This window comes from Mauremys reevesii, linkage group 1 (assembly GCF_016161935.1).
Source record: "Mauremys reevesii isolate NIE-2019 linkage group 1, ASM1616193v1, whole genome shotgun sequence".
Taxonomy (NCBI): domain Eukaryota; kingdom Metazoa; phylum Chordata; order Testudines; family Geoemydidae; genus Mauremys; species Mauremys reevesii.
This window is the reverse complement of record NC_052623.1, coordinates 299,872,481-299,898,664: the sequence shown is the minus strand read 5'-3', so window position 1 is coordinate 299,898,664 and position 26,184 is coordinate 299,872,481. Positions and strand designations below refer to the sequence as shown.

Here is a 26,184-nt window from a genome sequence, read left to right as displayed (position 1 = left end):
AGGGTAGCAGACAAAACAACCCCCCACCATGCATTCTAGTGCTAAAACTTAATTCTAGCAAGCTATGTCTTTGCCTAACACAGTTTCTCACTTATATCAAACTACCAGCATCTCCAGCCCTCCTGGTAAGAATATCTCATGTTCACAGAATCCAAGGGCACTGACTCCTACATCATGGATCACTAGAAAGTCTTTTTACTCCCCTTATATTTCCCAAAGTCCATTGTCTTTGCTTCAAGAGCAAGGAAAACCTCCTGAGGGTTCAGACTCCAATGTCTCCTGGTGTGGTCACCTAGCTATTTCCTCCACTGCTTGTTAGCCTGATTGCTTTGTTTACCTTATATGTAAATGTACTTTTGTCTAAAGTTTACAAAGCTTGACCCAGACAGGTAAAGCCACATTTCTTTGTCTAAGGCAGGCTTGCCTCCAAAATATGTTTTAGGAACATGTTTCCAGCACACATGCTTAAGTCTTTATACACAACCTGTACATACATCACACAATGATATTCATGACCAGCATGTCACCAGTTTTTATGATACCTTACAAGACACTGTTTAGCTAAATATTCTAACAGAGTGTTGAGTGTGTTGTTTGCCAGTTGGCATAAAGGGGCTTTTAGGGTCACAACTTCATTTACAGAGTTAGGCTAATTATTTATGGCCTCAGAGCCATCACTTACACTTGCTTACCTAGGATTATACTTACCAAAATGTGCGGGGAGAGGAGGGAAGGAGGAGGCATGGAAAAATATTTAGAGCATTTTTAATGAAATCACAAGCTCTGGTTTCTTCTATTTTAATGAGTTTAATGAGAACTGCCTATAGAATGGACTTGTCAAAGTTTTCCATAGGGTGGTCCGCATCTGAGTAAAATGTTCGCCAGTGCCTTCCCTTTGCTGATCATGAAGGCCACCTCCAATAGCAAGTACAGTTACTGCTAACATGAAGCAGTCATAACATAACAAATATGATTTAGCAGCTGGAAACAAGGACAGGCAGGATCATATGGACCAGTCAGCACTCCTGCTGGGCCACAGGGCAATGGTGGCCCACCAGAAGGCCTCCTGGTTTATAATCAAGTAGCACAGCTCAAGCAGTACGTCTTTTGCAGGTTTATATATCAGTTAGATAATCAACAGTAGCTTTAGAAGCTGCTATCATTTTCATTAATGATAGAACATTGTAATGGCATTGGAGGTGCTAGTGGCACGTAACTACACTAAAAATTAGTTGTCAAATAGGGTGAATGACTGAATAAGGAGAATGCACAACCTAAACAACATAAAACTTCAGCTTTGTGTTTGCAGTATAAAAACAAGCAAAATAAAAAAACCTCGAAGACTAAGGAAAGCAAGTCAAATCATGCTTAGCTCACACTGTCCTTGAATTGAAACATGTGGATTCTCCATCAATTACAGTTTTAAAATCAAGATTGGGTGTTTTTCTGAAAGCTCTGCTCTAAGAATTACTTTGAGGAAGTTCTGTGGCCTGTGTTATACAGGAGGTCAGACTAGATGATCACAATGGTCCCCTCTGGCCTTGGAATCTATGAAAGAATGCTCTCATATGATTTTGGCTATAGAAAACTACAAACACCAAGATTTAGGGCAGGTTATTGAATGTGTGTGAAGCTGAAGCAAGAGATTAATTTTTGTGATTAAAAAAAGCCATGAAAAAGAGCCTTTGAAAAAAATAGGGCTGTCAATTAATCGCAAACTCATGCTATTAACTGAAAAAAAATTAATCGCTATTGAAAAAATTAATCATGATTAATCACACTGTTAAACAATAGAATACCAATTGAAATTTATTAAATATTTTGGATGTTTTTCTACATTTTAAAATACATTAATTTCAATTACAACAGAATACAAAGTGTACACTGCTCACTTTATATATTTTTATTACAAATATTTGGACTGTAAAAGTGATAAACAAAAGGCAGTATTTTTCAATTCACCTCATAAAAAGATTGCACTACAGTACTTGTATCATGAAAGTGCAACTTAACTGAACTCAAAAGCAACGTAAAACTTTAGAGCCTACAATTCCACTCAGTCCTACTTCTTGTTCAGCCAATCGCTAAGAGAAACAAGTTTGTTTACATTTACAAGAGATAAAACTGCTGACTTCTTAATTAAAATGTCACCTAAAAGTGAGAACAGGCATTTGCATGGCACTGTTGTAGCTGGCATGTGAAGATATTTATGTGCCAGATGCGCTAAAGATTCATATACCTCTTCATGCTTCGGCCATCATTCCAGAGGACATGCTTCCATGCTGATGAGGTTCGTTTAAAAAAAAAAAAAAGTGTTAACTACATTTGCGACTGAACTCCTTGGGGGAACATTGTATGTCTCCTGCTGTGTTTATCCACATTCTGTATTATATTTCATGTTATAGCAGTCTCAGACGATGACCTAGCACATGTTGTTCATTTTAAGAACATTTTCACTTCAAATTTGACAAAATGCAAAGGAGATAAAGATAGCTACAGCACTCGACTGAAGATTTAAGAATCTGAAGTGCCTTCCAAAATCGGAGAGGGACAAGGTATGGAACATATTCTTTTAAGACTTCTGAAAGCAACACTCTGATGCGGAAACTACAGAACCCAAACCACCAAAAAAGAAAATCAACCTTCTGCTGGTGGAGTCTGACTCCGATGATGAAAATGAACATGCATTAGTCTGCTCTGCTTTGGATTGTTATCGAGCAGCATCCATCATCAGCATGGACGCATGTTCTCTGGAAAGGTGGTTGAAGCATCAAGGGACATGTGAATCTTTAGCGTATATGGCATGTAAATATCTTCGACGCCAGCTACAATAGCGCTATGCAAACACCTGTTCTTACTTTCAGGTGACATTGTAAACAAGAAGCGGGCAGCATTATCTTCTGCAAATTTAAACAAACTTGTTTGTCTGAGCGATTGGCTGAACAAGAAATAGGACTGATTGGACTTGTAGGCTCTAAAGTTTTACATTGTTTTATTTTTGAATGCAGGGGTTTTTTGGTACATAATTCTACATTTGTACATTCAACTTTCATGATAAAGAGATTGCACTACAGTAAGTGAATTGAAAAATGCTATTCTTTTGTTTTTTACAGTGCAAATAAGTGAGCACTGTACACTTTGTATTCTGTGTTGTAATTGAAATCAATATATTTGAAAATGTAGAAAACATCCAAAAATATTTAAATTCTATCATTAACAGCGCAATTGCGATTAATTTTTTTAATTGCTTGACAGACGTAAAAATAATAATTATAATTGTGTCTGTTGCCAGTAATACTACTGTAGTTGAAGGTCTGTCAGTATTTCCATTTACGCCTCTAGGGTATATAAGCAAACATAATACTGAGCAGTTATATAATGCTTTACAACTTCAAAGCACTGCACAGACTAATTAATCCTCACAATGCTCCTGTGAAATAGGTATTATCACCCCAATTTTACAGATGGAAAGAGAAAGCGAGGTTAAGTGATTTGCTGAAAATCATATTAAACCAGAATTACAGTAGGATTAGTACTGGTTTCCAGAGCTAAGCTCAGTCCACTAGATCACATTGCCTCTCAGCTATGCCAGCTACAAAGCTGAAGACATGGTAGTAAACATTTACTCCAGGCTGTAATTTGGGGAGATGAGATCTTAGCCCAGGAGGGAAGTTTTTCAGGTATTTTTAGTAACTAATTTTTTAAATTCTGTAACTACTAAACAATTGTGCATTTGGGGTGGGTGAGGCATATTATTTAAACAAAAGCTTCTGGTTTAAAAACATAACTTTTCACACATTACTTTGCCATATAATCTAATTACTTTAATAATGAACCGAATATAACTTTAAAATATATAACCCCAGTACATATGGGCAAACCCTGCAGCCTCCTCCTCTCCTGTGTACCAAGGGCATTCAACACAGCAAGACTAGAGAAGGTTCTGCTGCACATGGATAGGAGGCAAGATATGGGAATGGTGCATAGTATGGCTACAAACCTAGGGTAATACCCCTATTCATGCTGGATAAAGGGACTGGGGCCAGGTAAAGGTGCTCTAAAAGCCCCATATCAGAAGACAGACAATTCCGTTGGTACAGACACTGAAGAAGACCCCTCCAATGACCCCCTTCACAAGGTCTGGTGTACGGGGTGTGCTGGAGATGGGCCTGAGGGGTGTTTGTGTGTGTGCGCGTGTAAGAGCCCTAGGGTGAGCCCACAGCACAGCTTTGCAAAGCTTCTGGGCAGCACTGGGAGGCTGTCATAATTTAGGCAGGTCCCAGAGCAGTTTAAAGTACACCAGGAGCTGCTTTGTCTTCCCAGCAGCAACCTACAATCAGGAGGGCACAAAGGTGACAAAGCCCCAGGTCTGAGTTCTCTGCTACACTTTTTAGTGGCATAGCCCAGAATCTCAGTTAGTTAGTTATGAGGTTGGTCAGTACCTTAGAAAAGCCTATGGCCTTGTTGCTGTAAACTTTTACTCCAGTGAAGGATCCTTATTTAGGCAAATAGTTCCACTTAATCTGATGAGATTACTTGGACAAATAAAGGTTTGCAGCACCTGCTGCTTAGATCCATTCCTCTTCTAGGTCACAGACCATGGCTTTGAAGGGGTTTCCTCTGTATCGGTGCAGACTAGTGTGTTGGGGACAGGGGCTGAGTATTCATGGTGCCTCTGTTATCAGTACGTGCCCTGGGCAGGTTCCTCCCAATGCCTGTGGAACTCATCATTGCTCAGTACTGGGAAGATCTGGCACTTTTCAAAGAAGTGTCAGAAGTACTTTGTGTTATACTGATCAGCATAGTCACATTACACAGGAGGAGTATAGCATACGGTTCAAATAATTGTTCTTTATCTACAGTGCTGCTCATATGTAGCTCAAGTAAATGCTTAACTTTTAATATAGCCTCCAGGGTGCATATCACAGCATGAATAGCACATGATAGAGCTTATGTCAACAGAACAATGTCTGAATACCACAGCTTTTAGCTGTAACCATCTTTTACTATCACATGGTTCTTCCTTAGGCACTTTGTGCTGCTATCTCATCCACTTTTCCATATTAACTATATTGTAACTTTCTATATACCTTGTGACTAAACTAACATCTACCTTCAGTGATCAAAAAAGCTAGCATCCTGGACAGAGCAGAATCTAGCCCACAGGTGCTAATCGTTGGGGACGGAATGGAGGGAAACCGTGTTTATCAAAGGAATTGAAAAGCTTTTGTAGGAGGTTAGACTAGATTTAATGGTTCCTTCTGGCTTTAAACTTTATGAGCCTAATATCATTGGATTTAGAGATGAAGAGAGATTTACCAAGTCAGCTTCTCCATGTCTCTGCTAAAGGGATATTATTCCTTTCAATATATTTACCTGAAAAGGCTTTAAATATACCAGGCTCCAACATTTGAGAGTTTAGAGTGGGGGATCTGTTAGAGTATTGCCTTAGGCATGCATCTACAGTATCCTGAATATCAGCAATGGACGAGTCCTTCTCTTCCTCCCTTTGGCTTAATCCCTCTGGTGGGATAGTCCTGGACAATGAAGATCTATTTCTTTCCACCATCCCTTTGAAGGAGGAAGAGTTTGGTAGATCAAATGCAGTCAGGCCTCTCAGTAGAATACGGGCTCTGTCCGATTGAGAATGCTTGCTAGAAGTGCTGTAGACTGTCAGCACACCACTATAAGTGGACTACTCCCACTTAACCCCACTAGTAGCCATGATATTCAGGGGTATGGTGTTAGCTCTATTAAAAATATAACATGCTGTGATGGGGTGGGACTCACCACTGCAGTGGCTCCTACTGGCTGTCTTGGGAATTAGCTCTGTGCCCTCTTCTGGTGATGTCTCACCTGCTGTAACCTCTGCTCCTGGACCCGTGTCACTCCAAGGACTGCATCATCCTCTTTAGGACACAGCTGTCCAGATGTGTCTCACTCTGTTCTCTCCCTTCCAGGGAAACTGCAGTCCACTGTCCAGCCACTTAGAATCATAGAATATCAGGGTTGGAAGGGACGTCAGGAGGTCATCTAGTCCAACCTCTTGCTCAAAGCAGGACCAGTTCCCAACTAAATCATCCCAGCCAGGGATTAGTCAAGCCTGACCTTAAAATCCTCTAAGGAAGGAGATTCCCCACCTCCCAGTGGCAACCACAGCCAATTATTTGGTCACTTCCTCATTGGCGACAGGGGTGGGGAGTCCTCGCCCAGGGACCCTGTAGATAGCAGCCACTTGCTGCATCCCCTCCAACTGCTCAATCTCTTTCCCTGGGCAACTTCCCCACTGCCTTAGCACCTTCTTCACTCTTACCTCAGGGCCTCAGCATGCCAGTTTTAGGAGCCAGCTAGGAGCTCGCTGTCACTCCCTTGATCCTGCTCTGTCCAGAATGCTAGCTTTTTTCTACTAGTCCTCCCTCCTTAAGTTCAAGGGAGCAACTGAACCTGCTCTGACCTACAGCTCTTCTTATATGGGCCTGCCAGGCCCTGACTGGCTGCTCCTTGCAGCCCCTCTCCTATTGGCTGCTTTCTGCGCAGCCTCCCTCAGGTCCCATTAACCCCTTACAGGCCAACGTGGGGTGGACACCCCATCAGACATGCCCACCAAATACTTCTGGGCTCTCATCTTAAATTAGAAGTTGGATATGTGTGGTAGTGATTTAAAATCTTTTATGGAAGAGTCCTATATATTGACTAGAAAGTTAAGTTTTAAAAAGATGTAGAAAATAATCCTGTAAAATGTAATAGGTAGTTGTTTCCCTTCTATCAAAATCTGTAGAACAGAAAAAAAAAATCACACAGAAAGATTGTCATGAAATACTGTCATTTAGAGTCATCTCTATACAACAATTAATTTTATTGAAATCTATTGGTTTGCTCCCTATTGAATTCAAGGAGACTTCTCCCTAAGAGATACACCCGGTATTTCAAGAAAGAGCTCTGGAACGGCTGCGATTATTTTGTCTTTCCTTGTTATAAGATATTAAAAAAACAAAATCAAATTTAACCAAAGTGATGAATAGTCTGGGATTTACTGACCTCTAATGACTAAATTAAAAACTGCTGTCTTCTGGTTATCCTGTGCCTCTAAAATGAAAATATACATACAGTAGTTATTTGCCTTTCGGGACCATGTCTGCCTACCTACAGTGAAAAAACATGCATTTTTATATTAGCCTAGTAAATAGCACCTTACTCACCTGTTTGAATAATTTGACAGATGAGTCAATCATTCATTTTCAATCATGGTGAAAGAAAGGCAACTAGAATTTGTGCCTGGGCTAGTAGGTTTTAATCAGTGTTTTACAAGCCAGGTGTATTTGAAGTTTAGCTTCTCTCCCTCCAAGTTTAAAAAGGCCTGGAAGTGTTTTCAGTATCCATCTTGTAGGAAGTATATGGAGGGTTACAGTATATTTCTACAAGCCATTTAAACACTAGTGAGAATCTGCTTGAGCCACTGGACACCACAAGAAGATTATATGTAAATGAGGAACACAGGGGTTACAGGATGCTCCCCCAAGGTACAGAATGTCACACCCTCCATGACAAGTGTTGTTGGCATACGGGTGTGGGCCCTCTCACTCCACCAGGCTCCAACGCAGGGCCCTATGAGAGGTAACAAGAACAAACAACCTTGAAAGGCTGGCTTCCTGGGCCACTTTGTACTATTTGCCTCCCCACAAGACAGCAAAACAAAAAATAACGGAAGCTTCAGCCCAGCTGGGCTCAGTTGTTAGCCCCTTTCTGGCAGCAAAGGCTATTTCAGGCCCCTTGCTCAGGGGCAGGGGCGGCTCTAGGATTTGCGGTGCCCCAAGCAGGGCGGCGCGCTGCGGGGGGCGCTCTGGCGGTCGTTGGTCCCGCGGCTCCGGTGGACCTCCTGCTGACGTGCCTGCGGATACTCCACCGGAGCCACGGGACCAGCGGACCCTCCGCAGGCATGCCTGCGGGAGGTCCACCGGAGCTGCCTGCCGCCCTCCCGCGGGATGCCGCCCCAAGCACGCGCTTGGCGCGCTGGGGTCTGGAGCCGGCCCTGCTCAGGGGTTCTCCGGATAGGTCTGTCCTTCTACCTTCTCTGTCCTCCTCTGAGCTGTATGGCTCCCTTTCAAGCTTCTCCCCCCAACTGGAGTAGGTTCTACAGGTGCAGGGGAGAGGAGACACTTGGGCCCAGAACTGGTCCTTAACTACTTCAGTTCTAGTGTGGTGTTTATACACCCCTCACACCTTCCTTTAGAGAAGGATTAATCATCTCTGTCAGCAGTGGGCCCAGTAGCCCCTGCTGGATTTTGCCAGCAATACAGGATAGGGATCCAGTTCACAGAATGGCTTTCCTCCAGAACCTCCAGTCATGCTGTCTGGAGTGGTTTGTGGCCATGGTGCCAACCTCAGGTCAGACTGTCAAAAAGCAGGGCAGATATCTGGTTGTATGTTCAGTAATTAGATTTCTCCAACCCAATGACAAATGTGAACTCCTAAAGTACTATAACAGTCTTACCATGGAGTTACAGACAGTCCCCTTTGCCATTCCAGTCTCTCTTGCTACCCAGGCAAGCTGGACTTAGTGATAGTTGGTTGCCATAAACCAAAGAGCACAAGATTCAGGTTGCTCCCAGTCCCAAGAGATGAGGCACTCACCACAGGTCGATTAGTACCTCACATAGCACACCAAAGACATTTGTAGCCAATCCTATAGTAAACTATCTAAGGATTTATTAACTAGGAAAAGGCAATGAGGGAGTTATTTACAGGTTAAAGCGGGCAACATAAACACACAAGTCAGTGGTTCCAAAAGTTGACAGTTGTAGCAATCTGTTAGCACTGAATGCCTTTTATAGCTAACCCAAGTTGACCCCGGGGGATCTCTGCTTCTATTTCTTAGTTCCAGCACAGTGAGAGTCCAAACAGAGAGATTAAAAATTCATGTGCCCCTGTTTCATTTCCTTCTTCCAGCATTCAAGCTGATGAGACAGACTTTCTTGCACATATTAGCTGCATGGGTGTGAGAGGGCCATTTACCAAGTCTTTGTACTGTGATATTTCACAATGGCCCGTTTAGTCTTGATGGGCAGTGAACTATTTCTCCTGATTGGGTTCACAGGTTCAGAGCAAGCATTTTTACAGTTATAAAGCAAGACTACATATCACCTGGTCTAGACAGTATTTGGTCCTGCCATGAGGGCATGGGACTGGACTTGATGACCTCTCAAGGTCCCTTAAAAGGTTAAAAAAAAAAAAAAAAGGTAATAATTGGAGATATACCAATCTCCTAGCACGGGAAGGGACCTTGAGTCCAGCCCCCTGCCTTCACTAGCAGGACCAATTTTTTTTTGCCCCAGATCCCTAAGTGGCCTCCTCAAGGATTGAACTCACAAGCCTAGGTTTAGCAAGCCAATGCTCAAACCACTGAGCTATCCCTCCCTTCCAGTCCTACAGTCTATGAATCTATGAATCACCCTTTATAGCATTGGATACAGATATTACAAGTGAAATTAATGCATGCAGCAACCTACAAGAATTCCATAAGGTCTAAACATTAAACATTTGTATAAGTCTAAAAACCTATCTTGAACAATACTAACATACAGATGAGCTGGTCTGGTTTCCAGCTATGAATTTGTCAGTGCTCAGCTGATGCCTACAGCATCAACAAGAGCTGGCACCTGGTTTACCAGCATCTTAGATAATGACTGGGACTTGGTGAGAGGGACAATACTACTTTCCTCTTTCTTTTTTTTTGGTAATAATCGCCCTGCCCCTTCTAGATCTCCCCTACTCCTAATGTTCCTGTTCAGACTCTTCAGTGGCCTGGGAAGTTGCATGTAAACTCTTCAAATTGCCAGCTGCATGTGGCTTTACTCGCTGAAGCTCCTCATGCTCCCAGAATCTCCTTCACCCCTCCTTGGCAGTTCAATATTTTCAGTAGAGCAGGACGCTTCCAAGAAATGGAACCGCTTGCATCATTCAAGCCTTTGGAGCCATGGGTTGACATTTACCGTTCATCCTCTTTGTAGTCATACAATATGGATATATGAGTGAGTGGTCCTAAAACATCAGCTGTTCTCCATTAAGGGGGGGTGGAGAAGGAGTTAATCATAGCAAATCAGATCACAGTTTCTCATGCTGTCTGTCTCTCCCTGCTCTGTGTCCCAGAAACTCAAGGCCCTGACAGAAGAAAAGCAAAGAGGAAGAGCACACATTAGCAATAGTGCCCCAGGTTAGAAAATATATCTTCGTATAGATTTAACACTTCTAAGTAGTCAGTGACACTCTGGTTACTTTTATTAGGACATATTCACTGCAGCTTGGCATATTTGAAGAGACTTGAAGCTGGTTGCAATTTCTTGCAAGTCCTTGCAGTTAGTTGAGTTACAGCTACGTGCTGAAGCAGCAGGGCTTGTGCACTAGCTGAGGCAGACTAGTAGTTCAAGCATATTGCTCTAATGCCATTTAGACCCGTGTCTGTAGTCCAAAGGGTGAAACCATCTACTTGGTATCCACAAATTTAATAAATAGTAGATTCATCACTTCCCTAGAAGAGATCTTAGGACATCCAATCCTTTCTCCTGTCAGTGCAATATTTTCCTTTATAACTCAATATGTTGCACCGACTCCATCTTCATGCCTATGTATCTTAGGCCCATTTCTAAAACTCCTTTTTACATGACTTTGTCACACAAGAACAGTGGTCCTCAACCAGGGGTACACATACCCCTGGAGGCACGCAGAGGTCTTCCAGAAGGTACATCAGCTCATCTAGATATTTGCCTAGTTTTACAACAGGCTACATAAAAAGCACTGGTGAAGTCAGTACAACTAAAATTTCAGAGAGACAATGACTTATTTATATTGCTCTAGCAGCAAAGAGTCTTGTGGCACCTTATAGACTAACAGACGTTTTGGAGCATGAGCTTTCGTGGGTGAATACCCACTTCGTCGGATGCATGTAGTGGAAATTTCCAGGGGCAGGTATTTATAAGCTCAGGATTCAATTGCAAGGCAAATCAAAACCAGCCAAATCAAAAAACCTTTTCAACAGCTGGGCTTTTCCACCCAACTGGCCACAACAAGGCACACAAGGGCTCACCAAACCAGTCTATCAAACTCACTTGCACACCACCACCAAACAACAAAAACACTTCACACCCTCACCCACACAAACCACCCACACACAAAACCAGTGCCACCTCCCCCAGGTCCAAGCACAAAAACCCCCAATAAACCAATAAAAAACCCTCCCAAGATCACCCCAGACCAGAAAATCAGAAAACCAATCATCTAAAAAAAAAAAACCCCACAAATAAAGGTATGCCAATGCCTTAATTCAAAAAAGTTTTGGTTAATCAAAACTTAGAAAAAAAAAGAAAAGCAAAGCTTTTAGAAAAATTGCATGCCAGAAGGGCAAAGGGTTTGGTTCAAATTACAGCAATACTGCAATAGTGTCAGTAATGGTTCAGTTTCAGTCTCTGGAAAGTAGCCTCCAGTAAAGGAGCAGAGGATGAAAGTCCTAAAAGTTCAGGATTAAACTAAAGTGATTCAAAGCCCTGTGTGAAGGCTTCAAGCAGTAGAAGATGAGCCTTTCTTGGACTTGAAGGGGTTCTGGAGATGGAACTTCCCTGTGTAAGTCTCTCTTTGTCTTCACTCCCTTTGTAGGTCTGAGTCAATATGAAAAGTCAATGGAGTCTAGTCAGTCTCTCTGCTGGGGTCAGCGTGGGCCATACTTTGCCATGGGTCAGTGTAGCTCTGCCTTCTCTGCATGGGTCCCATCCATCAGCAGGCACAGCTTGTCTGAACTTCAACCAGAGCACTCCATATACAGGAGCAGACATAAACATACAGACACATACAGACAGCAATACATACAGACAACTACACACAATTATACACAGACATACATATGACATAATTTACTTGGTCTTTGACACCACTACATGACCCTTATACCCAACCCTGTTCTTACTTTTTCACCTTATATATCAGGCTATTTACCCCCCAAAAACGCACTTGGAACCCAAACATACCCTATGCAACAAATGACCCCCAAGTCAAAATTTTTGTTCTGTTCACCCTACCAAACAGCGCTGACTACATCCTACAGAGGGCCACACTTCATTGGTCTCATAAATGCCATGGACTAGTCATGTAATGGTTAATCAATATGGTACTTCATTTATTGGTTTAAGGTTTATAGTGGTTAGCTTTCATGTTTGTTATTTTACAAATGTGAAATATAACTTGTAGAGCTTTTGAAGCATTTTTCCTTTACATATCATGTGAACTTAGCTACAAGAAAAGAAAAATATTGAACCATAGTAAAAACCCATTAACATTTTTTGATACCAAAAATAGCAAAAATTCATAAACATATTTATTTATGAAATTTATTCAAATCTTGGCATTTAGCCATTTACCATATAATAGCTGTTTCCCCTTTCATTTCTTTTCTAACATTTATGGAATGCATTTTTTTTCATAAACATTGTTTTCTGTTTACATGTATTACATGTGACATAAAAGTTCCATTTACATGTTTATCATAATTTGTGTTTTAGCATTTTTCTTTCACATTTTTTTAGTTATTTTATTAAATTAGCATTAGCCATAGCAACACATTAGTTACAAAATTTACAGCATTGTTTACATTAGTACATAATTAGCTACATCCAACACATTGTTTCAATTTACAACAATTATTGGCTTTTTTGTCATGGAATTTTGCATTTTTCCCAAACCAATGTTTTTTCTCTTTCTTTCTTTTCTTCTCTTCTTTTCTTGTTCTTTCTCTTTAACCTCTCTTCTCTTGGGCTGATGGCCCTTCTTTCTCTTTTCTCTCAGCTTCTCACAGCTAAAACTGATCTCTCTGGCCTCCTTTCTTCACTTTAGCAGACATGTCTTCCTTCTCCTGCCTCTTATAAGCAAGAGGCTGGACTCTCCACACCACTTTACTTTAACACAGGTGGAGACTGGCTGACTCTGACTGCTTCCTCAAGCATCTAGCCCTACAACTGTTGAGCCCACTCAAGCACCTAGCCACCTCTGTCCTGCCCTGAAACGGCTCCTCTCCTGCAACTCTCAGATCCCAGCACACAGACTTCTACTTACAGACCACATCCTCAGACAAGCCTCCTTCAACCACACAGCCTCAGCCACCCACACACACACAGTCTCAGGCATTCCAACAGCACCTCAGCTTCACAACACACTTAAGCCTTTTAACACACCTCAAAAATAAGTCTCTCTCTTCTACTTAACCTCAAAAAATTCAAGTGCTGGATTCTGGAAAAAAGAAAATTTCTGGGATTTTTTCAAGACACTTTCTGATAAATTCACTTTGCTAAAAAACTGCTTTTTGCTTACCTCCTTTTTTCCTTAGGTTGCTCTCAACTACCCAGGCTCACCCCTCTCACAATTCCTCTCTTCCCCTTCACCCTCCCTCTGCCTCTAACCTCCTTCTCCCTCACACCACTTCTGAGCTGACCACTTCCTGCAACACACAGAAGTAGTCTCCTTCTACAGGCCATGAACAAGTTCAGAATCTTAACAGGCTTTCAACAGTTTTTCCTTGTCTGTCAGTAACACTCAAAAATCAAGTCTTTAACACACCTTGTCAAACTGTCAGTCTCCCTGTCTTATAAATCACCTTTAATCACCTTTCCAACCTCGCTGGCACCTGGCTGAGCACCAACCAAGCACCAGACAACTCTGTTCTCACATTTTCAACTGGCACACTGCAAGCAGATGCAACCTAGTCACAAACACTAACTGGCTGCATGACACAACCCCTGCCAACTACCCATTTTGCCCATTCCCCCATTCCACCTTCCACAGCTTCCAACCATTACAACCCAGGCTGAGACAACTGCCAACCCTGCTCCACAGACACAGGCACACCACAGAGACATCTAGACACACACCAGACACAGCACACAGAGACAGATTCAGCTCCACCCACACACAGCACACCTTCCCAGACAACTGCTTGGCACACAGGACTCCCTAGACAACTAGGCAGAACAAGGGGACAGACAAGACAGACACAGACCCCTCATAGCACATTCCCTCCACCCCACACAAACAGGAGGACATGGACACTCATCACTCCACACTCCTCCAGGAACCAATGGAGGGATCCAACATCCTCATTCCCCAAAGCCTGCCTAGCTCCTGCAAAAACTCCCACAAGGGCACTAGGCCCCTCCCAACAGATAAGCTGCTGCTTTTTCTACACACTGAAGCTAGCTTAGCAAATCACAGTTACAGCTACTTTCTTTACTTACATCTTTACTACATTTTTCAGGTTTACTTCCATTACCATTACCAATTAATACCTCCTCACTTATTACTTTAACCCCCCCACTTACTTTTTTAACCTCCTCTTTAATCATTTTCTTAACCTTGAGATCTTTTCTCTTCTCTCTCTCTCTAATCTTTTCTTCTCACTTTCATCAGATTCAGATTCACAGACATCAGACAGACTGCTTTCTTTTTCAGACACACACACAGACAGTTCAGACAAAGACAAAATTCTCCCCATCCCCCCTCTCCATCTCCCCAAACTTAAGAAAAACTAAAAAACACCCCCCTGCCATACCAAAACATATAAAAACTAACTAAACAAATCAGAACAGTTTGATACAGTTCTTGCTTTTCTTTTTGACTCTTTTAGCTTGGAGTTGCAGTTTCTTGTTGTCTTTTTGTTTGTCTCCTGCTGCACTCCGCAGTCTCTCCTCCTCAGCCCAGCCAGCCCCTCGTCCCCTACCGAGCTTTCTTCTCTCTCAGCTCTCTCTCTCTCTCTCTTCTCTCTCTCTCTCTCTCTCTCTCCTCTCTCTCTCTCTCTCTCTCCTCTCCTCTCTCTCTCTCTCCTCTCTCTCCTCTCTCTCTCCTCTCTCTCTCTCTCTCTCTCTCCAGCTCGCCTCTTCTTCAGCTGGTCCTTCTCTTCTTTTCTTGCCTTTTCCTTTTTGCCAGTTCTTGCTCATTCTCATCACTGGCTTGCTGCTCTCAAAACGCAGGCAGTTTTGCTTCTCTTTTTCTCATGGTGGTCATTCCAAATTTAACCAACCTCTCTCCACATTTTTTTTTTATTGCGTGGGGTTCTGACCCAAAAGTTCAATTGACCTAGTTCTGTGGATCCTCTGTGACTCTGCACACTGTGCAACTCTGGCTGGCGGATTCTGACTCGACCCCAAAGGGACCCAAAATCAAACAGAGGGATGGGTCCTTCAGTCGTTCAGTCAGTCCAAAAGCTTCAGTCCCAGCAAAGTCCCTCCAGAGGTCAGAAGCAGGATTGAAGAGAAGATGGAGATGAGGCCTTCCTTAGCTTAGACTTGTCTTGGTGTAAATCCTGTCTTGTTCTTCCTATTTTAAAAAAAAAAAAATGGAGTGAGTCTCATGGGCCCCCAGTCATACTTTGCTGAGTCACAAGGCGTGTCTGCTCTCTCCTTCTGTCAGTGGTGGCTGATGGCTGATCTTATGGGCCATCAACCCAGCTGCAGGGCTGCTGGGGCTTGTCTGCTTGGGACACTTGAGCAGAGGCAGAATAAAAAAAAATATAGACATTACAGAGCCACAATATATACTTCACAAACAACAATACACAACACATACAGACAGCATAATCATAAATAATAAACCAGAACCTGGTCTTTAGACACCTATATGACCCTGACCCTTAGGATTTGGTGCCACTACAGGACCTTGGTTGCAACCCATGTTCTATATGGTCCCCATTTATATCAATAACGTCACATAAGCAAGCAAGAAGCAGGCTAGAGATAACGAGGTTAGTTCAATCAGGGAGGATGAGGCCCTCTTCTAGCAGCTGAGGTGTGAAAACCAAGAGAGGAGAAACTGGCAATGCCCCTCTGCTATGTACATCAGCCAAACTGGACAGTCTCTACGGAAAAGGATAAATGGACCCAAATCAGATATTAGGAATGGCAATATACAAAAACCTGTAGGAGAACACTTCAACCTCCCTGGACACACAATAGCAGATCTTAAGGTGGCCATCCTGCAGCAAAAAAACCTTCAGGACCAGACTTCAGAGAGAAACTGCTGAGCTTCAGTTCATCTGCAAATTTGACACCATCAGCTCAGGATTAAACAAAGACTGTGAATGGCTTGCCAACTACAAAACCAGTTTCTCCTCTCTTGGTTTTGACACCTCAGCTGCTAGAAGAGGGCCTCATCCTCCCTGATTGAACTAACCTCGTTATCTCTAGCCTGCTTCTTGCTTGCTTATATATACCTGCCCCTGGAAATTTCCACTACATGCATCCGACGAAGTGGGTATTCACCCACGAAAGCTCATGCTCCAAAACATCTGTTAGTCTATAAGGTGTCACAAGACTCTTTGCTGCTTTTACAGAGCCAGACTAACACGCCTACCCCTCTGATACTTATACTGCTCTATATACCACACTGAAATGTAACTACAATATTTATATTACAATTGATTTATAACTATACTGTAAAAATGAGAAAGTCAGCAATTTTTCAGTAACAGTGAGCTGTGACACTTTTGTATTTTGATGTCTGATTTTGTAAGCAAGTAGGTTTTAAATGAGGTGAAATTTGGGGTACACAAGACAAATTAGACTCCTGAAAGGGGTCAGTAGTCTGGAAAGGCTGAGAGCCACTGCACTAAAATACTTTAATTCTTTAGTTAGCAGGAACTCCACCTTGCATTGTGTATTCAAAATGCAACAGATCTAATCTTGACAGGCAGATGCGTATCTGAACATATGACTCCTGCTATAGAGTCTTTGCACTGGCTCCCTGACAACTTAAACTTTGAAAATAATATTTATTTCATTCACATTCAAAGTCCTGAATCCTGTGCTATGGCCCAGTCTATGTACCTAATCTTCTCTTTCATTATGTTCCTAGAGGGCATATAGTAAGGTCTGAATCATCAGGATACTGTATTTGGTAGTCTTGATTATATTGAGTCAGTTGGAGGTGGGGCAATTTGTAACTCTGTACCCTGAATTAGACTATGAAATACACTGCCTAATACAATTGGCATTCAAGGCAAGACTAAAGAAATATAGGTTTGCTGTAGAGTAAGTGCTGATAATGGTATTCTGTAGTTATCAGTACAGCAGTCTGCAATATTGCTGTGAAGGACACTATGTACATGTAAACAATTGTAGTACATTCTCTAGAGCACTGCCCAGTCCAGGGGTAGTGAGTTGTATGGGCCTGTGGTGCCCGGGCTCCAGCAATATTCAGGGCCCGGGGGCCCGGCTCCACCAATGTTTGGGGCTGAGTCTCTCCCCCTAATGTCCTCAGCCCCACTTGCTGTCACCACGTGGCTGCCCCAGGCCCCGGAGCGTGTCCCTACCTCTCCCCAGCAGCTCCCCTCTGACTCCGCTCTGCTGGCTCCCGACAGGCATCAACTGCTGCCTCTGCCCTAGCCCTGAGCCCCCTCCCAAACTCCTCATCCCCAGCCACACCCCACAGCCCTCACCAGTGCACCCCCTCCCTCCACACCCCCTCCCATCTCCAAACTCCCTCCCAGAGCCTGCACCCCAGCCCTCCACATTCTGTCACAGAGCCTGAACCCCTCACCCCCTCCTGCACCTCCACTCCCTGCTCCAGCCTGGAGTCTGCACCCAGCACCCAACTCCATCCCAGAGCCTGCACCCCCAAACCCCCTTCCCCACCCAAACTTCCTCCCAGAGCCCAACCTCTCACCCCTTTTGCACCCAAACCCCCTCCCAGAGCTGCACCCCAATCTCCTGCCCCAGCCCAGGGCCTGCACCCCAGACCTCCTCTCCCCACCCAAACTCCCTCCCAGAGCTTTAGGCAGGTGAGGGGGGCGGAGTTTGGGTGGGCAGATTCTGGGCACCACCAACATTTCTACAAACCTGCCACCCCTGGTCCAATCTTGTTTCAACTATCCTAAAACATTAAATTTCTTCTGCTTCCTTTGTGAGATTTTTCTACTGGCTATGAGATCTCTGTGTTAGAATGATATTCTGATACTGAGTGTATATTTTAGTTTGCTCAATTTCATCCCATTAATCCAACAATTCATCACTTTCCTTGGCATTTATGCCCTTCAAATATTTATGCAGCATCAGAGCTGCAACCACACAAAAGGTTGATGGGGACCTAGAATGAAAATGCCTGAGTCCAAAGCAATAATGAGGGAACACCAACGGGCTACTGAAAAATCAAGGGGAGTGTAGCAGGCTGCAGCCCTTAAAGGAGCTTCTCTCAGCTGGCCCCTTTAAACTGCCCTCAGCCAGTTCCTCCTAGGCTAGCAACAAAATCTTTCAAATAAATAAATAAAAATCCAGACAGAACCTCCATAGCAAGTGTCCTTTCACTCAGGAATCTCTTCTGGAGTGCAGCCTTCCTTCACAGCTTGGAGACCAAGTCTCACCACCTCAGTCTTTTCTCCCACTGGGGCAGATGAAGTTAGCAGTCTCCCCCCTGCTACTCCCATTATGCAGGAAGAGGCAGGCTATATGCTGCCCTCTTTCCCAGAACTTATCCTGGTTGGCTGAGAGGGGAGCCTTGTCCCACCCTGAAATATAAAGCTTCAGAGCCCAGGCCCTTAAAGAAACAGTCACCCCAGACAATGTCACCAGAACCACTTCCTCCCTCCCAGCACCTGCCTCTGCCATTTCCTAGGCCCTTGTCCACTTGAGGATTCCTGGAATGGGGAAGCCTGGCCTCCTCGACTTTCCCTGCTTGCCTTAAAGGGAAGGCCTGTTACAGGGAGGATGTGTTCTCCTCACCCCTGCTGACCACAATGGTTATGTTTATGCACAGCATATCCCTCCATTACTAAGTCATCCTTCAGCCAACATTTAAAACAATTACCTTCTGAATGAATCCCTACAGCCTCTTAATCTCCTTTGTTGCTCTTTCAATTACTGCCAATGTATTTGAATTTTTCTTCTGCGCAGGTGCTAGAACACTAAGCAGCTTTTATGGGCAGCCTCAACAGTGAACACTAGAGAAAGACCATCTTTTCTCTAGTCTGTGATGTGATGGCTCTGAGTCAAATCCTCTGCTTCATTCCACTCCCTTTGTGCAGAAGGCGACTCCTTCTTTGAGAAGATGCTCTTGTTAGTTGTTTGGCTTTTGACCAAATGGTTCTTAGATTTACAACCTACCATTTGTAGTACATTTAAAATTTGCAATTAAAAACTCCAAACAAGTATTTAATACAAGGCACAAATCACAATAACTAACACTGAAATACAACTTTCAAACATAACAGAAAACGAAATATGGAATATTAAAGCAAAGTACAAGTTATGAAGCTGCATCCCGAGTCTGTGTAAACACATGTGGAAGACATGAATATGGTTTTATGAATAAAGAGGTGGTTGACCAAAAGCAGAGATTTCCTAGCAATTTCCTAAATTAGCTTCAACATTTTATTTAATTAAATGTAACCCTTCTGCCAGGTGGAGCTAGTAGCAACAAGGGCCGGGTTCAGTATCTAGGGGTTCCTTTTCAACAATATAACAAAAAAACAGCTCAAGCCCCCACCCAATGACCTGGGACAATTAAACTCCACCCCCTGGGTGCCTCTAAGAGAAATACTTCCCTTCTTGCAAGCAGAGTCTGAGTGTAGTAAAAACTTTTTATAAAAGGAGAGAATTAACTTAGCATTAATTTGGGAAAACGCCACAACTAGGGTTCATAAACACAAACCATGAGCAAAAGACCCGCCCCCAAGTAAGTTGGGCAGGGTCCTTTCCCCTCAGGGTCTTAAGTCCAGCAACTGAAAAGTCCCTTTAATGTGCCTATCCCTTCTCTGTATCTCACTCACAGTTGCTGTCCTTGGCCAGTGCAGTGTAGTGAAACATGCTGTGCTGGCAAACCACACACGTGTTTATTACATTTACTCCTGGCTTAAGGTAAAGCAATGCTCAGGTTATTGATTAAGCATAGACTAGGCAATAGCTCACGTAGTCCCTTCACCATTCATGATATATTGCACAACGGGAGATGGCTGTGGGTGAACCAATCAATATGTTACAAGTAACCATGATCTCATGCTCTTTGATCTAATTACTAATAAAAACCCAGCTCAAGAGAGCTCGGGACGCCTGCTTAACAAACCTCTTGACTCCGTGTCTCCTTGATCCCAACATCTGGTGACCCCGACGTGATTCACTGGATCCTGAGGACCCCTGCTCATCCGACTGGAATAGTCTAGGTGCACCCGCTGGAAACAGCCACTCGTGAGTATGGGGAGCGATTTATCAGTGCCACAAAAGGCTCATGCTAAGGAATTATTTAAGCTCATTGAGGGGAGCGGTTGCCCAGCGGTTACGCTGCGGCATGTAGAGGATTTTGTTAAGGAAATAGAATGTCAATGCCCCTGGTATCCCGAAGAGGGGTCCCTGCAGCAAGAAGATTGGCAAAAGATAGGAACACAGCTCTTTGAGAAACCGAGAGCAGCAGTACAGCTCCTGCTCATGTGGCAGCGCTGTACTGAGGCAGTGGGAAAACTGGGGCCACAGGCGTCTCTCACTGCCGCCCCGCTTCTCGCGCTGACAACACCGCCTCCGTACCCGCGGGTGCTACCACCAGCGCCTGCGGTGTCGGATACGGGGCAGCGGCCCTCGGATCCCCCCGTTGATAAAGGAACTGATCAGCCTTGTTTCCGGGGGAATCGTGGGGGCTGCGTCCGGGCGGCGGTTGCGTTGGCGCGTGAGACGGGGGAATTGAATTTGGAGGAAGAACATCAGTGGGAGGGGGAGTTGCCCATGTTAATGCCTATAGCGGCAGGAGTCGATGCACAGGGCAATGCCATCAGACAGTGGACGGCGCTACCGTATACAGTACTGAGGGAAGTGAGAAAAGCTATCACGGAGACAGGCATCAGGTCTAATTTCGTGGCAGGCATCTTAGAAGGAATTGGAAATGGCTACATTATGGCTCCACAAGATTGGAAAGACTTATTTCGTATGGTGCTGACCCCCGCCCAGTATATGGTGTGGGACAGTGAGTTTAGGTTAGCTGCTGTGGGATACTCAACCCCAGCTGCCACGCCTGACCAGATTTATGGAGCAGGCCAATTTAGCACTATAGAGGGACAGTTGGAGTTAGACCCAGATGCATATATTCGTACTAAACTTAGTGTTATGAGAGCTTTCAGAAGGGTTCCCGTAAGTGGGAAACCGACTAGGTCTTTCACAGCCACCCGGCAGCAGCCTACAGAGCCGTATCCGCAGTTCATAGATAGGCTCAAGGAAGCAGTACAGCGGCAGGTTGATAACGAGGAGGCACAGACAGAGCTTTTACGGCGACTGGCCTATGAGCAGGCTAATGCTGATTGCAAGAAGATACTGCAATCTATAATACATCGCCCCTCGTACACTTTAGCGGACATGATTCAGGCTTGCGCGGATGTCGGTAGTCAAACCCATGCTATGGCTCTTTTGGCGGGGGCTATAAGACAAGGTAATAAACCAGCAGGAAATTGTTTTAATTGCAAAAAACCGGGACACTTTAAAAGCCAGTGTAGGGCACCCGGAGGGGGAGCACATAAAGGAAAACCCCAGGAAGGGGGTAGGCCCTCCAAAAAATGTCCTAAATGCAACAAGGGGTATCATTGGGCAAATCAATGTCGATCAGGACTGGGGCAGGGAAACCAGTGATCGGGCCCTCCCCGGGCCCCAGAAAAACAACGGGGGCGGAAGAATTGACTCGGGCGCAACCGGCAACGACCAGCAGTGCTGGAATAGACTTGTATAATCAAGAAGAAAAATCCTCATTCTTACCGGGGGAAGTTCTTTTAATGCCTACTCAACTAAAAGGGCCCCTTCCTGAAGGGACGGTGGGCATTATACTCCCTCGGTCATCAGCAAGTAAACAAGGAATTATGGTAGTTCCAGGAGTGATTGATGCTGATTATCAGGGAAAAATATATGTTCAGTATTGGAGTCACCTGCCTTTTACTTTAAGACGAGGGGACTCCTGGGCACAACTGATACTGTTGCCATATGAGCTCCCTGGAGAAAAATCACAGGTAACACGTACAGGAGGTTTCGGATCCACCCGTACTGAAGGCGACAGCGACTCTTCCTTTCACCCACAGGTGGCGGCGTTGGTACACCGAATATCCCTGCACAAACCTCAACGTAAGTATATACTCCAAGGTAAGTGGCTGACCGGTTTGTTGGACACAGGGGCGGATGTTTCTGTCATAGCTGAAAAGGACTGGGAACCTAAATGGCCTTCTGAGATAGCCCCTGCGGTATTCGGGGTAGGAGGAAGCCAAGCATCTAAAAAGAGCTCTCAATGGTTACCGGTAAAATCCCAGGAACAAGGCCCCATAATAGCATATATTCAACCCTGCATATTGCCTTTACAGTTTAACATTTGGGGAAGAGATTTGTTAGAACAGATAGGGGCAAAACTGGTTTTGGAAGATGAGTAAGCCTCAGGCTCTTCCGTTACAGTGGAAAACTGATAAACCAGTCTGGGTAGAACAATGGCCATTACCTAAAGAAAAATTAGAAGCTTTGCAGCAATTAGTTGAGCAACAATTAAAAGATGGACACATTGAGCATACTACAAGCCCGTACAATACTCCTGTTTTTGTAATTAAGAAAAAATCAGGAAAATGGAGGCTCCTTCACGATTTAAGGGAAATTAATAAAATACTAGAACCAATGGGCCCCCTGCAGTGTGGCCTCCCCAATCCAAATTTAATCCCTTATGACTACCAGGTAGCAATAATTGATTTAAAGGATTGTTTCTTTACAATACCGTTACAGAAAAAGGATAAAAAGTATTTTGCATTCACAGTGCCAGTCCTGAACAACGCCCAACCCACAACACGTTATCATTGGAAAGTGTTACCCCAGGGCATGTTAAATAGCCCTACCATGTGTCAGTATTTTGTAAACACTGCTCTTCAACCTTTCAGAAATAAGTTCAAACAGCTACTTGTCTACCATTATATGGATGATATCTTAATAGCCGGTAGGCCCCTACCCACCACATGGAAAAGTGAGTTAACTGATATCTTAAGTCAATCGGGTCTGGTAGTAGCCCCAGAAAAAATACAGGAAGCCGAACCTTTTCAATATTTAGGTCATAAAATGCTTACAGCATACTCCATGCCCATACTTCCAAAACTTACCTTGCCAAAAAAATTAACATATGTAGTACTACAGCAAATTCTGGGATCCATAAATTGGATAAGACCGTATTACAAGATTCCCACATCTATGCTAACTCCACTGTTTAATGCCCTAAAATTAGGAAAGCAACCGGGAGACATAATATCACTAACAAACGAACAACAGGAGGTAGTGCATAAGGTCAACGAAGCCATGGCAGAAAGGTGGGTAGATAGAGCAGTACCTGACGTGCCCCCATCCTTAATCATTCTTGGGGACACTAAGCAATTCATGGGGGCATTACTTCAACATACAAGTGAGAGAGAATTTATCCTCGAGTGGATGTATTTACCACACACACACAAAAACACACTCGTCCCATTGTCTGGAATGTTTGCTCAATTAATCACTAAAGGACGCAATCGAGCACTAAACTTGTTTGCCATGGATTTAGTAAACATTATTATCCCCATCCCCATCGCCACCTGGGAAGTTGCATGTATGCACTCGGAGGAGGTGCAAATAGCCCTAGCCAATTATGTTGGGTCCGTAACTTACCATACTCCCAAGGATCCTCGTCTCCAAGTTGCTCAGCATATTCCACTGAAAGTATTTTACTTGGTATCTCCCGTTCCCATACAAGAAGCTCTTACCATTTTCACCGATGGTGGCCCCTCTAGAGGGGTGGTCGCTTGGAAGAAAAATGACCAGTGGAAATCCCAGTTTACCTTACCGCAACGCTCTCCTCAGCGTGCGGAGCTAGCTGCGTTAATTCTTGCCTTTAACACATTTTCTGATCAACTGGTTAACCTCATAACAGACAGTTTGTATGCTGCAAATGTTGTTAGTAATATTGCTTCTAGTTGTGTTACTGCATCTTTGGATAATAATTTGCTTGGTTTATTTCTTTCCCTACAACTGATATTACGTCACCAACGACATCTATTTTTTATTGCACATGTTAGAAGTCATCAGCCTTTCCCCGGAGAAATCTCGCAAGGCAATGCCTATGCTGATAACGCCTTAACGGCTTTCCCCTGCTCTCCTATGGAAAGTCACTCCTTACATCACCAAAATGCTAGGGCATTGGCCAAGCAATTTTCCATACCACTATCTGATGCAAAAGCGGTTATTCAGCAGTGCCCTGAGTGTACTGGAAACCTCGCAGGACCCGCTATCGGGGTAAATCCTCGGGGGCTAGGTGCAAACCAATTGTGGCAAATGGACATCACTCGGTTCCCACCATTAGCTCCCTGGTCCTATTTGCATGTAGTCATAGACACTTATTCTGGATATATATGGGCAACGCCACAAAAAGGGGAAAAGGCGAAACATGTCTGTAATCACCTCATTCGTTCCTTTGCAGTGATGGGAAAGCCATCAGCTTTAAAAACTGACAACGGCCCAGCCTATTGCTCTTCAGCGATGGCAGCGTTCTGCACGCGATGGGGAATCAAGCATACCTTTGGCATCCCATACAATTCCCAAGGACACGCCATTGTAGAACGAGCTAATCGCACATTAAAAACTGCTCTCCTGCGGCAAAAACAAAAAGGGGGAATTGTCCCCGGCAGCCTGACAGAAAAGGAAGAATGGCTGGCTCAAGTACTGTTTACACTCAATCATTTAAATCTATTACCTTTCAATTCTCAATTTTTCACCAGGGCACAATGGCATTATCAGACGACTGAAGTTCTTCCTGCTCCAAAGGTAACCTATCGTCAGCTACCTGGCCCGGAGTGGAGCGGACCTGTGCCACTAATCACCTGGGGGCGCGGTTACGCAGCTGTATCAACACCAAGCGGCCCGCTCTGGGTACCTGCACGATACGTTCGACCATACAAGGATGGCGTGGCATCAGGGACTGAGCAACCCCATCCCTGACTTCAACATACACTTATATAATGAAAAAGCAGTGGACAACCAAATTGTAAAACTACATACTTTAACAAAAGAAGTTACTATGGATGTTGGTTTTTCAGGATTCTGGGACTGGCTTACTGGATGGCTGCCAGACCTATCCTGGCTAAAGCAAATATTTGCATATGTTATTGTTATAGCTGCAGGACTAATAGTTTGCTGCTGCATATTACAGTGTATTCCTTCACTTATTAGCCTATTTGTCCACGGCTGCCCTTGGCAACGACTTAATACAAAACAGAGCATTCATTATGCCTGCAAATTGCTTAAAAACAAAAAGGGGGAGATGTAGTGAAACATGCTGTGCTGGCAAACCACACACGTGTTTATTACATTTACTCCTGGCTTAAGGTAAAGCAATGCTCAGGTTATTGATTAAGCATAGACTAGGCAATAGCTCACGTAGTCCCTTCACCATTCATGATATATTGCACAACGGGAGATGGCTGTGGGTGAACCAATCAATATGTTACAAGTAACCATGATCTCATGCTCTTTGATCTAATTACTAATAAAAACCCAGCTCAAGAGAGCTCGGGACGCCTGCTTGACAAACCTCTTGACTCCGCGTCTCCTTGATCCCAACAGTGCAGCCCCAGAGTTCAGAGGTTCATCTACAGAGTTCACCTCCCACCCTGTGTGGAAGGCAGTGGGGCTAAGGAGGCACTTTACATGCTGCACTGCTCAGGAACTCGCCCATCGCCCCAACGGCCAATTGCCATGCATCTGCGGGGGCTCTGCTCTGGCTCTCTCCACAGCCTCTTTGCTGGCCACTTGCCAAGCCTCTCCATCAGCCACCTCACTGCCCACTCTACCAGCTGCCAAGATATCTCCAGGCCCCCCCAAACTTAACACAGCTGTCAGTGATTTCAGCTGTTGGTGGGGAAACCTTACTACTGGCACATACTAGGCAGTCTCTTGCAATAGAGACACTATCTCAATGAAGATCTAATACTTAAACCTACATACCACTGATTATAACTCTATAGCATATAATAAGACTTTCAATTAAGTCCAAATTAGCTCTTTTATTATACCACAGAAAGAAAAAGGATCAAAAGATGTCTAGGATCCTTAAGCAAGACCCATATCACCCACTGCAAGTACTTGTCCCCACCCTTACTTAACCCATTAGGTTTTGGAATCCAGATCCCCAACCTAGCGAGTG

At 44.0% G+C, this 26,184-nt stretch overlaps 1 long non-coding RNA gene across 1 annotated transcript in view; it reads right to left on the bottom strand.

The window, feature by feature from the left end:
* Positions 1-18,442, bottom strand: part of LOC120405409 — a 64,225-nt gene extending 45,783 nt beyond the window's left edge. Inside the window, exon 1 of the long non-coding RNA XR_005598565.1 lies at positions 18,307-18,442. This is a non-coding gene — a long non-coding RNA (uncharacterized LOC120405409). The remainder of the gene's footprint in view (positions 1-18,306) is intronic.
* Positions 18,443-26,184: the final 7,742 nt, after the last annotated feature.